The sequence below is a fragment of the Nipponia nippon genome, unplaced genomic scaffold, assembly GCF_047370975.1.
Source record: "Nipponia nippon isolate SJK-2023a ecotype South Korea unplaced genomic scaffold, ASM4737097v1 scaffold_30, whole genome shotgun sequence".
NCBI classification, from domain to species: domain Eukaryota; kingdom Metazoa; phylum Chordata; class Aves; order Pelecaniformes; family Threskiornithidae; genus Nipponia; species Nipponia nippon.
The window spans coordinates 1,384,683-1,396,628 of NW_028262348.1; the positions used below are offsets into that span (position 1 = coordinate 1,384,683).

The 11,946-nt window shown below is 40.2% G+C and overlaps 1 protein-coding gene across 2 annotated transcripts in view; it reads right to left on the bottom strand.

The window, feature by feature from the left end:
- Window positions 1–11,946, bottom strand: part of SLC5A1 (solute carrier family 5 member 1) — an 84,417-nt gene that overhangs the window by 54,181 nt on the left and 18,290 nt on the right. Inside the window, exons 1-3 of one of the 2 annotated variants that reach the window (XM_087768669.1) lie at window positions 9,447–9,497; window positions 7,907–7,982; window positions 6,636–6,761 (exon numbers count right to left, since the gene is read on the bottom strand). The exons of the other annotated variant lie outside the window; for it this stretch is intronic. The gene's annotated coding sequence lies outside the window, so the exon portion shown is untranslated. Of the gene's footprint in view, window positions 1–6,635; window positions 6,762–7,906; window positions 7,983–9,446; window positions 9,498–11,946 lie in introns of those variants that run through there. 2 annotated transcript variants of the gene reach the window in all.

The window sequence follows — 11,946 nt, forward strand, 5'->3', positions numbered from 1 at the left end:
AGTTTTGTGGAATCTTCAGTTACTTTTTTAAACGATTGAACACTGAAATGAATGAAGGTCCAGACAGGACAAGCAAGCCACCTAACAGATGATTGGAAGGATAAGAAAGTATTTAATGGAAAAAACTATTCCCACCATTGGGATTTTAACTTTCCTCTTCAGTGAAATGATGTTCAGCTGTCAAAGGAGAACAAACAGAACCTTCAAGATGAAATTTAGATGAGCAGCTTATGGTACTTGCACCTTTTTTTCTTAGCAATATCAAATATTAAGTCAAAATACAGCTCATACTGTAACAGGTAGCAATATTAAAATTCTATCAAGAAATCTCATAATTTGCTGATAAAGTGAAATGTTTTCCCCATGCTATTTTCCAAAGCAGCCTTATCATGAATTACTAGGAATTTTAGACGTGAGCTTTTATAGAGCGCCTTCCATCCCAGTGGCTCATACCAACTTGCACCATGAGGTATTTCCAAAGTTAGAGTACCATTTATTTTTTATTATTAAACGAGTTTAAACATCTGTAGTTAATGATGTTCATTGCAATGTTGCAAACTTTGCAGTGTACAAAACCGAACATTATTAACACAGAAAAAGAGAAGTGCAAGGCCAATCTCGAAGCAAGGAGGTCTCAGCTGTGAAAACCGGGAGGATGAAGTACCAAAGCATCCTCATCTGTTCACAGTGTTGGAGTCTGATGATACCGATGACAGCAAATGTCTCAGCTTCCCAATCCTTCCCTACCATTTTACAGCCCAGAGAGGTGTAGCAGGACTCGTTTCAGAAGAGCAGTCCTTAAAAAGCTTGAGGTGGCACAAGCGAACCAGAAGAGACGTTCCTGCCCTTTGAGGACATGCTGGAATCCCAACAGAACGCACGACCCAAGGCAGTGGCCAGCCAGCAAACGCCTGGAGAGAGCAGAGCCCCTTGCTGCCAAACGCCGGCGGAGGCCGCCTGCTCCCGGCCCTGGGCGCGGGATGCAGAGACAGGGCCCGAGACGATGGCTCCAGCAGGGCTCCGGTTGCCATGGAGAGAGGAAGCCTCTGCAGACCGTCCCCAGCGTGTCCCGGCACGGTGCGCGCACCTCTGCAACACCCACCAAAAATTCATGTTTCCTCGGTGATGTTTCAAAGCCCTAAGACCCCTAATTCTCAGACCGTCCTGGGCAGGTATCTCACTGAAGTACCGAGGATCGTACTTCAATAAAAAAGAACCACCTCGGCTTTGGGGTTTTTCTGTGATTTAAAACAACGTAAACATGGGACAAACCCAGGTTTCTGATTGCAGAGAGAACGTTCTCCATTTTACCCAGGAGGGAAACCAGTTACTCAATTACTACGTTCCTACGCACATCTAACTCATCCTTGCCCTCTGCAAGAGTCAGATGTTCTTTCGTGACGCTGAGGACGCAGCGACGGTCAGAAAGCCTGTTAGCAAAATGCTTTTCTTGCCAACCCCCTACAATCCCTGCTTCCTTCCAACGGGCGCGTTACGCGCTCGGGAAAGAAATCACCGCGTTACTGCCATCCCTCCTCCTTCAGCAGCCTCTGCTTGAGAAAACTCTGAATAAAGGTCATTCCTCGGATGTTCAAACAAGGGTGCAGTTCTCCAAATGCCATAGATTTTATATATAATTACCGCAAATCTAACTGGGTTTCCAGCACAATGTCACTGGAAGTCATGTGGACAGTGTGTTTGGATCTGTTTCTGCCCTTCGACATGTTGCTAAACCAGATAATTCTTCAGAGATGGAAGAGCTCAACTACTAATAGATTAAATCCTAAAGTGGAATCGATCACATTATTGAATTATGTGAAAATAGCTCATACTAATTTAAGTACATAATTGTACGCAAGTGATTTCTTAATGATTACCTCCACAAAAATGTATTCGCTGCTGGAATACTCAGCGCTTTGCCCTAATGCACGCTGGGGCTTACAGACAGATACCTAACCAAATGAAAATAATTCACCTGGCTATAAGGTGTGAGTTGGGACAGCCCACATGGATTTGTAAGCATTACTTAAAGCCACTGAGACTAAAACGTAAGACAGCATGCAACACTGAAGGTTCAGAAAAAAGAAATATGTATACTTGAACTATATAGAATATAGAATAAAAATATAACTGTATTCACAGTTATGTAAGATTAGACCACAACTGGCATAGAGGAAAGAGTTATAACAAACATATTTAACCTTGTGATTAACAACAAAATGGAAAAAGTACTTGTAACTGTAATACACAGAAAGTTAAACGGCTCGCTCACAAAGCTCTGCTCAGCCTTCACTGCCCGCAGTTTGCAACTGCGGAAAACCAAATTCTAGTGATAAAAAGGCACCTTGCTGACAGTAGCCAAAAAGTACTGATATCCACACTTCTCCTAAATTTGTAAAGAGGTCGGAATCCACACTTATCTTACATTTTTAAAGAGGAAGGTATTGCTTCATTATTCACGTATTCTCAATCCCCAAGCATCTTTACCCTGCAAGAACAGTGAAAAATAAATTTTTTCCCTGCAGTTTTTTCCCCTAAAACTTGTTTCTCTCAAACAATCTTTAGTTCCTTTCGTTCCACATCTCTCTTTTCCTCAACTGATTCATATAGCTACTGCCCCATACATTCTTCTCAATGCTCAAAGCTGAGCAAAGTGATATAAGAAAAAAATCTGATAGCATATAACCCCAGTGGGGAGTAACTGGGGAAAAGGACCAGAATGCGTCATTAAAAACCACATATACACTATATCTTTTTTAATATTTAGATAGAAACAGTCCATCTTCATCTCCCCAGGCTATGAACTCTTTGGGGCAGAGTGCTTTACAGTATATTTATAGTTTAAAAGTGTGCCCACCCTAACCGTACCTTACTCCCAGCGAAGCACTGGTATGAGATGTTTTCTCGCTTGATTGCACTTACGGCAGAGAGACATACTGTACCAGATTGTTTCCCCCAACTTGAAAAATGTGCTGTAACAACTGTGCTGCCTGTTAATTGTATTGCTTTCAGTATGTAGCTTTCATATTTCTAGGAAATATTTAAGCATCTAATTAAACTACTCTAAAAATACATCTTAAATATTCGTGAAAATTTAAAGCTGACAATTTATTCTGCATAATTGCCTGATGGAATTAATTTATACTGTGCTACCTTGGAATCGATCTGTACAAAATCTATTCGTACGAAACATTCAATAAATATCCCTGCGTACAAAATCTTCTTCGTAGTTTTTCTTAGTAGCCAAAGAGTATTTTATTTTCACTTTGTAAGTATGCAGCGAGTACAATTAGCTGATCAGACTTTATTATTATTAGCTCCTTGTGTATCAGGCCTTATGCATAGGACTTAAAACTTGCAGATATTGCACACAAGTCCCACGGCAGATGAACTACCTGTTGCCAATTTCAAACAAAGACAGAGCGAGTCATTAAAACTGACAGAATTCACTGAATCAATTCTAAAAACCCCAAACAAACCGGAGCTGTTTAGTGAGAGTTCAGAATAGATAGCAGGGGCATGTTTGCGTTGTGATTTTTACCCTTGTTCACATGTGTCTAAAGAGTCAAATTTTATTTTTATGTATTAGGAATGTATGAGCTTAACTTCAGTTAATAGAACAGCAGAAGGAAGTGCAGGAAAAACAACTGATAAGGTGGCTGTGTAATCAAGAGGAAACACTGAGTTTATATACATCATTTTTTGAGTATATTTATGACTAGATGGTACTTCCACCTAAACCATCCCCACTTTTTCATGGCAATAGCACACAAATAACACCAAACTCATTAGGTATCCAAAGAGACCAGCACACTATATATAAGTAGGAGATAAGGCAGTCTTTGCACTGAAAGGTACACAGTTCAAACAGATGAAAAAGAGGTTAAGAAGTATGTATAGGTGTAAGCAAAATGCAGAATGTACTACTTACCGAATGGTACTGGTTTTTCAAATGGTATTTAACTTAAACCTGGAGTACCAAGAATCTGTATGTTGGGAATGAAGCTCCTGCGCGGATTTCATGTTGCTCAGTAGCAGAAAGCGCACACTGCAGCTTTCCCCCCAGCTGAGCACTAACAGGACCTCTTTGTTCTACTCGGCCACTTTGCCCGTGAAATTTGGTGGAATTGAATCCCTCTGAGTCCTTTATTTGTCTATAAAATTTGGTTCAAACAGACCAGTGGTTTCCAATGTAAACTCACAACAAGTACTAAACACTAACAGCAGCATTGCGTAAGCTTTGGGGTTTTAGGGGCTCAGTAGTCTCTATTTGACGTTTTTAATGTATCAACAATCAACAGAAAAAAAAAAAGGTCTATGTACTGAGAAATGGAATCTGATAGGACAGCTTCCTTCAAAAAATTTCTTAATGATCTCCACAGTGACAAAATATATGCAGATCAACAGAACTTCATTTCGAAATATCAGAAAAGTGCAACTATGCTGCCTTCTGCCCCAGCACACAGCAACCTGCTGCAGCAATCGGGTGACACTAATGACTGGCAATCCCTTCCAATGGCCACAGAGAGCAAATATTCCACAAACTGCCTTCTTCGTGGCCTTTATTGTACTAGAGTGGAACAACAAATACATCTAAGTGCTCTGAGTTTATAACTCAAGAACTGAAATCAATTCCAGTTTTACTCCAAACGAAGGTGCAATGGCAAGAGAAGACAACACAGCTTATATTGCACGGCGCTTCTGCATAAATTGACTCTGACTTCATTTGCAGGAGTGACTCTTCACTAATTCCATCAAATTCCATCAAGGCCCATCAATTTAAGGACCATTCAAGGTCTCAAGCAACTATAAGATACATACATATACTTTATTTACTACTTTTACTTACTATTATTTAACAGTTGCATGTAACAGATTATTAGAGTGTTGCATTTGTAAACCTTCATTGTCGATCCTTTAAGTTTTCAAATTTATTTCCAAAACACTTTTAACACTAGTTGTAGCTGAAGAGCTAAATCAAATCAATATTAAGGAAAATTACTTTATGCGAACGTAAACCACAGTTAGAATAAGAGGTCTTTATAAGAACTACTTTAATTTGTGACGCCTTGCCTCCCAGTCTTTGACTTCCAGTGGCAATGCTCGTTTTTCAATAAAATAGTTTAAAAATGTTATCTGTTTTGAATACAAAATTCAGTTGATACATGGAGATTAGGTTGTTTGCAGTTCCCTCTCTTTAAGATACCAATTCCATTTTTCAACATTAAATGTGTATCTTTCAAGATAAATTACGGAAAATAATCACGAAATAAGATCATTTGGATCACAAGTAAAAACGTAATGTCTTTGGAGAACAGGAAGCAGAGAATTGGCACAAGGGTTAACAACATTCTGCAGAACAATTTAACATGCTACAGTTTTTAAATTGGCCTTCTACCACACGAGTATCACCATTTTAAAAAATCAGACTATTCTTTTCAGAACACATAGAAATCTATTCTGCATTCTTCCGCATCATCAGAATATGAAAAAATGTGATGCTGACCGTACTCTAATTCTGAACACGTGACCAACGCTTGAATGAGCAGACACTGAAAAATTACACGGATCGCATTGCGCTCCAATTGCCCTATAGGATTTGAAGCAAGAATGGCAATGCCAAATGTAGGCTCAGGGACACAAAATGAGAGCGCTCTATTATAAAATAAGACTTAATAACCATTGAACGTTAGCTCTGCAATTAAGAAACAATTTTATATTTATTTTAAAATATTTTAAAAAACGAACAACAGAATCTTTCTTCATAAGCATAGCAAAAGATCAACTTCTAACAAAATTCCACCTCAATCCCCTCAGTCAGGAAATCGCCCACTTTCCACCTGCCAATCTGCCAGAGTAGGTACTGGGCAGAATTTGCATAACATATGTATTTTAAAATATACTTGCATTCAAGTATTTGCAAATATAAATTTCAATGGGACATTAAATTAGCATGTGGTATGGAATATAATATCCTGAAATTTAGCTGTAGATTCTAAAAACTCAATCTAAAACAATAAACAAAAGGCTGTTAATTTCAGCTCTGGAGCAGTTTTTGCTGAAAGCAAAAATAAAAATCTTTTAATTGTTGTTTTTTTTTTAGGAGACTAAAGGAATGGCTATATAGTCCAAAAAAGATCACTTCTCCTGTAAATAACATTACACATTTAGGGCCAGAGTCTACTAAGTGTGCTGACTCAAGTCTCTAACTGTAGAAAGTAAAATTATCAAAAGATGACCAAAGACGAGAAAAAGAAAACGGCTCATTCTACGGTTTTGTTGCTCCTGTTGCTATGTAATCGTGACTCAAGTATTTTTTCTCAAATGGTGTTGTGTTTTTCTGGTTTTCTTCATTAAGAACAATAACAGTGAAATTTTTTCATATGTTCTTCACTAGTGGACGATGACTATTACAGTAATAATAATAATCCAGAAGCTTGCATATTCTAAATCAGTTCATAGTCTTGAAACAGGATACATTCCTTGGTATTCATGTCTGACATTTTATTACTCAATAGAACAAAATACAGAATTATATTACAAAAGGACTTTCAAAAGTTTTCCATTGTGGTGTACGCTTTCATGGAAACCTTTTTTTGAATTTATCACACTCTCCTTAAGCTTTTTTGTCTTACCTGCTTCCGAAACATTCTTATCCAAAATAGCTCTTTTCTGAAGGTATTTTACAATATTCCAGTGCTTAATCTTGCTCTTTCACACGCAGAAGGCAAACTTCTTGAACGTCTAAGGTCTCTTGCCTCCTGCAATATTTCCAGAAATATTTTACACTTATCTATCATCTTCATACTACACAGACACAAGCATAAAAATCAAATGAGGTGTCTGAATAATCGTACCTATAGATTATCTTCTTAGATTATTTCTAAGATTAGATTATTTCTAACAGACATGACAACGACTGTTAAAAACTACATGGAAGAAGAGTTACCTGGGACTAGTTGGGGAAAGGAATTGTATCAATAAAGCACTCGCTCGCTGGGGGGCACGCAGGTGAAAGTAGTTGGAAGCCTGGCTTACTTTATTTCTAACAGACAGCTCAGTTGCTGACACTAATTAAAAATCTACCTGGCCTGACCTCAGTGTTCGGAGCACATCTTGCATTCATCTCGGAAATAACTAAGACTCAGAAACCAAACTATCTGCATCTATGTGGAGCTTCAAGTACTTGGAGTTTGTTCAGAACCAGACCTAAACATCCTCTATCATTTATGTCTATAAGTAACTTCACAGTCTTCAAAAAGCACCACTGATTTCAACGAGCTTCTTCAATGAACCTAAAACATATCCAGCAAGTTTTTTCATGTTGTTACACTGGTTTTTAGTTAATTTTTCTTGAGCAGCTATGTTAAATTAGTTCAAATATATGGTGCGGATAGAATTAAAAAACAAGAATCCAAAGCACTGGAATATTGCTCCTGTTTTCTCTCTGTCCTTAAACTCAAACTGGCTTGTTGAAGGATTTCAGGTTGGTCCCGTGCTGACAGAGAATATTTGACAGTGTGTATTGACATCGGCTTTCACCCTTCTGACTCCCATTGTTATTCTTAAGTCGTTCTCATGTATGACTTAAAATACAACCAGTCTTTTCATTTCCCTCAACCTGAAGGGTACCACCATAATTTTTTTTCTACATTACTATGCAGCAGCCTACTGCAGCTGCTGAAAGAAGCCGAGGGAGCAGGTCAGGAAGCACCCTCGTGCTCCTTCGGCAGTACATCTGGCTCCAGAAGTCAGTCCATCCAGCTTACAGATTTAGGTCACAAGTGTGAGTATTAAGGATGGAAAACATACACAGAAGTTATATACGAAGGAAAGGCAACATGGAAGAACTCTTTTCAAAACTATAGTTATGCCAAAGCAGTCACTAGAAAAAATGGTTACTTACCAGAGTCACTGTGGTTCCTTGATGTGCGTTAGCCACGCAGATCTGTCTCGGTACTCTTCTTAAGCTTTCCGCTTGCCTAAAAAGTCAGCGTCCTTCAGTGCCATCGCTTCCCTTGTATAACAAGCCCCTTATTACATACAGCCTAAGGGGTTTAGTTTCCCAGAGCACTGGCCCATTTTGTTCTAGTGTGGGATGCGAAGGGGTGTGTGTGTGTGTACATTAACAGACGAACGCAATCGTTTATACAAAATTTCAACATATTTGAGCAGATTAGGACATAGACTGTGAGTATCTCTGTTCCTATAAAGACTACACTATTAATTTAAGGTCTGACTATCCCTTAGCTTTCAAGCTCATATAGTATCGCATAAAACGCTGCTTTACTGTTAGCAGCTCTCAGGTTGCTGAAAGTTCAAGGATACCCATGTACCTTGCTAATATTATATCACCACCCTTGGAGTGACTTCATCTTCCAGCAGTTTGCCTGTGAAAGGCATGGTAAGGACTGGTTCTGGGTGAGAGTACTGCTCGGGCGGGCCCGCACGTAAGCACCGTAACCCTCACCGTGCCGAGACTAGCAAGCATCCTCTTCTGCCTGAAACAAGGCAACGCGAAGGAAGCTCCCCGGGAGGGGGCGGGGGTCCCTCAGTTTTAAGTCTTTCCATTGAAATTACTCCTGCTTCAAAGAATGCTGTGAACATCAACTAAGCGCTTTTGGTGAACACATCTGGTGTCTTCAAACAATAAATCGGGTGTAACCTAGGATTTTATTTCTTTCAGAGACTGAGAGACAGCAGACATGACTTGGGGGTCACCTAAGAGAAATACCAATTCCAAAATACCTGAATCCTACAGCCCACTGAAGAATATTGCAATAAACAACACGTGCTATTCCTCCGCTTTGGTTTCCTCCAGATCGTTACTACAATAAGGATCACAAGAAAGCATACAGCAATCCCAGGGCCCAGAAAATGAAAAAGCTTCTGTCGTGGAAGCAATAATATGGAGCATTTCTTTTTCTTGCTCTACAGAACACTCTCTACTGACTCCTAGCAAAAAGCAACCACAAAAACATGCTCTCTGTGCCGTTGGATCATTCCCTGACAACTGGAGAACACAGGAGAAGTACCTCCTCTCCTACTGGAAATCCAATATCCTGTTATACTGCTAGTGGCAGAAGCAGGTGAAAGAATTTGACTTAGTCCTGAGACTCATTAGATGAGCGGCGATCAACTTATGCAGAGCAACTGTGTCTGTCAGCACGTGGTTTACGAACCCCTAACAAGGACAGAAGTGCTTTTTATGCCACAGAGCACCCCGAGCAAGAATTGCCTGAAAAAAAGTACAGATTCTTTGAAGATTTAGCTAAATAATTCACCTTGTCCTCAGGGAAGCATCCACTGCTACAAAACTAAAAGGCAGATCGCACAAAAGAAGGGTACACCGAAGTACAGCCCACAGTTTTAACGAAGCCAGAACTACTCCTGGGATTGCGACCTTGTGCACAGGGTTACGTGAAGACGCCCAATAATTCACTCACCTGCCTTTAAGTTCATCACCCTCGGAAGAACTTGGTCATCACTCGGGTATATGGAGATTGTAGCTCCAGTAATCTCAAATCCACAGGTGGCCCAGCACAAACACACGCCACCACTTGCAGGAAAACATAACCTGTCAGCTGCTCCTCGTGATGAATTTCAGCTCTGCCATGTTTCAGAGGGAGCTAGGCTATAAACGAGAGAATCTTCCTGTTCACCGCATTCGACTGTGCTGGGAGGACTCGATAATAAGCTGCCTGCATTTAACAGTTCACTGGCAAACTTTATGTCATTTTGGTGAGTTTGTGTCAGGACATTCAATTAGGAAGCTCTTGCTATTCCCGATTCTTTGGGATAGTTCCTCTGAAGATCCTGGCACAAGGAATGAGATTCTTAGAAGGCAGTTGCTACTTTCCAACCATGTCTACTTCTGCTATTAGATCCTGACACCTGGCAGCCTAGATAGTTTCTAAGTATCAATCACCTTTAGACAGAGCAAGCATACCAAGTCCAGTATGCAATACCCCCGCGTTGGCATTCCTAATTCTCCATCCCCTCCAGGATCCTTCCGAGGGCCTCGACATTCACGAACTGTCAGAATGCCTTCAGTCAACTGGAGACTGAGAGTGCGACATGATAGTGGTTCACCACGAGACGATGAAGGAACTGCAACTTTTCACACAGCTTCCTAATAACGCAACTGTCCTCTTACCTGTTGATAGTTAGGGCTGTAACAGATACATCCACTTAAATCTATACTGCCTGGGAGAAGGGAATCCACCCTTCCAGCGGAGTCGAGTCAGTAAGCTCTTTCAAAATAGAATTTCGTACTTTACGATACCCAGCAAAGATTTACCCAGATTAATGGCAATACAGATAAGCACAACCGCCTGATTGGTGTACTTCCTAAACTTTCCTACCCGGAATTACTAAAGCACCCAGGAACTGCACCATTCTCCAGAATCACTTTGGTCTCCATTGTACGCACCAGGTGAATAGCTCATCTTCAGCTGCCTAGTCCGAGAGAGACGTCAGAGACCTGCTGCTCGCCTGCAGACTACAGCATGCTAGTAGTTTTGTGACAAAGGATCTGCGCAAGACAGTAACTAAAATGAGAAAGGACTCCTTAGCTTTTGAATTAATAAAAAGATAGTGGTACTTGCATAAACAGGAAGCAAATTAACCTAGCGATTGCCAATAATGTTAATTATTAACCAGGCAGAGTGTTTCAACATGAAAAGGCAGTCCTATTGCCAAGTTCTACCTTGGTTCCACAGGGGCAGGTAAGCAGATCAGAGCGGAAGGAAAGGAATATAAGCTGTAGGAATCTAGGAGACAGGCAGAGCCCGAATGGATATCACTGGCCAAAAGACTCCTGCAAGCCTTACTGGCAAAAAGGGGAGCTGAAAAAGAGGGACGTGCATACTGTTTGATGAAACAGGAGCACGTAAGAAAAAGTGACTGCCAGAACAGGCCCTGGCAGACAGCAGGAATTCATATTAAGTACACAATTCAAACTACTTTAGGAGGTCAAGCACCTCAAGATTGTACAATAGCATAACATCAAGGATCTGTATTTTCATCTTTTGCAGATGTTGAATTAAGTCTTTCAATTGTCGCTAACTTTACTGATGTAATAAAGCTAGAATTACCTAGAAGATGACAGAATATATAAATACACCCAAATCTACCATTAAAAATTCTAATCCTCCAAATACTTAAAAATAACCAGTGTGCTGCTTTTAAAAAGTATGAGTAGTTGTTGTGGGTATTCAGACCAGTAATATTTATTGCACGAATCAAAGAAAAATAGATTTGGATAAATGAGAACTTACACGACCTTTGAGCTAGCTCAGATGCCAAGCAGCGGTCTGGATACAGCGACACATAACAGCTAACTTCTGCTTCTGTAACACACACCATTACAGAAGTACGTACGGAACCAATAAATATACATATACACTAACTGTTAGGAGAAAAAAAAAAAAACAAAAACATAAGCTTGGGGACTAGACTTCTTTAAGAACAAATACTGCTTCTGTTTGAAACAGGTAAATATGAAATAAAGTTACCAGGATTTTCATGTGTAAAGGTGATTTGGTGGTTAGCACTTAGAAAAAAAAGTTCAGAAGCTACAGCGGACAGAAGCAAACGCAAGTGCCTACATCGGCGTGACAAGTAACGTTCTTTACAACTTCCCAGCTCCCGAGCAGAACTGCGTCACGCTGCTCTGCCAGGCACATCACTACAGACACCTCTGGAAACTCCACTTCAACGCAGGTGAGCGGTATCACATTCTAGATGGCTGGGGGTGGGTTTGAGTTTTGTGGGGTTTTTTGTTTGCGTTTTTTTCTTCTTCTTTCCAGCATACTGCTAGGGTCTTTTTAGCATCTGAGGCAACTTCTCCTAAAACTTTTGATCAGGTATGTTTTAACCCATCGGTGATGTGTTAGGTAACTCAGTCTCTGCTCTGAACAAAAGACAGGACAGCTTATGTAGAGA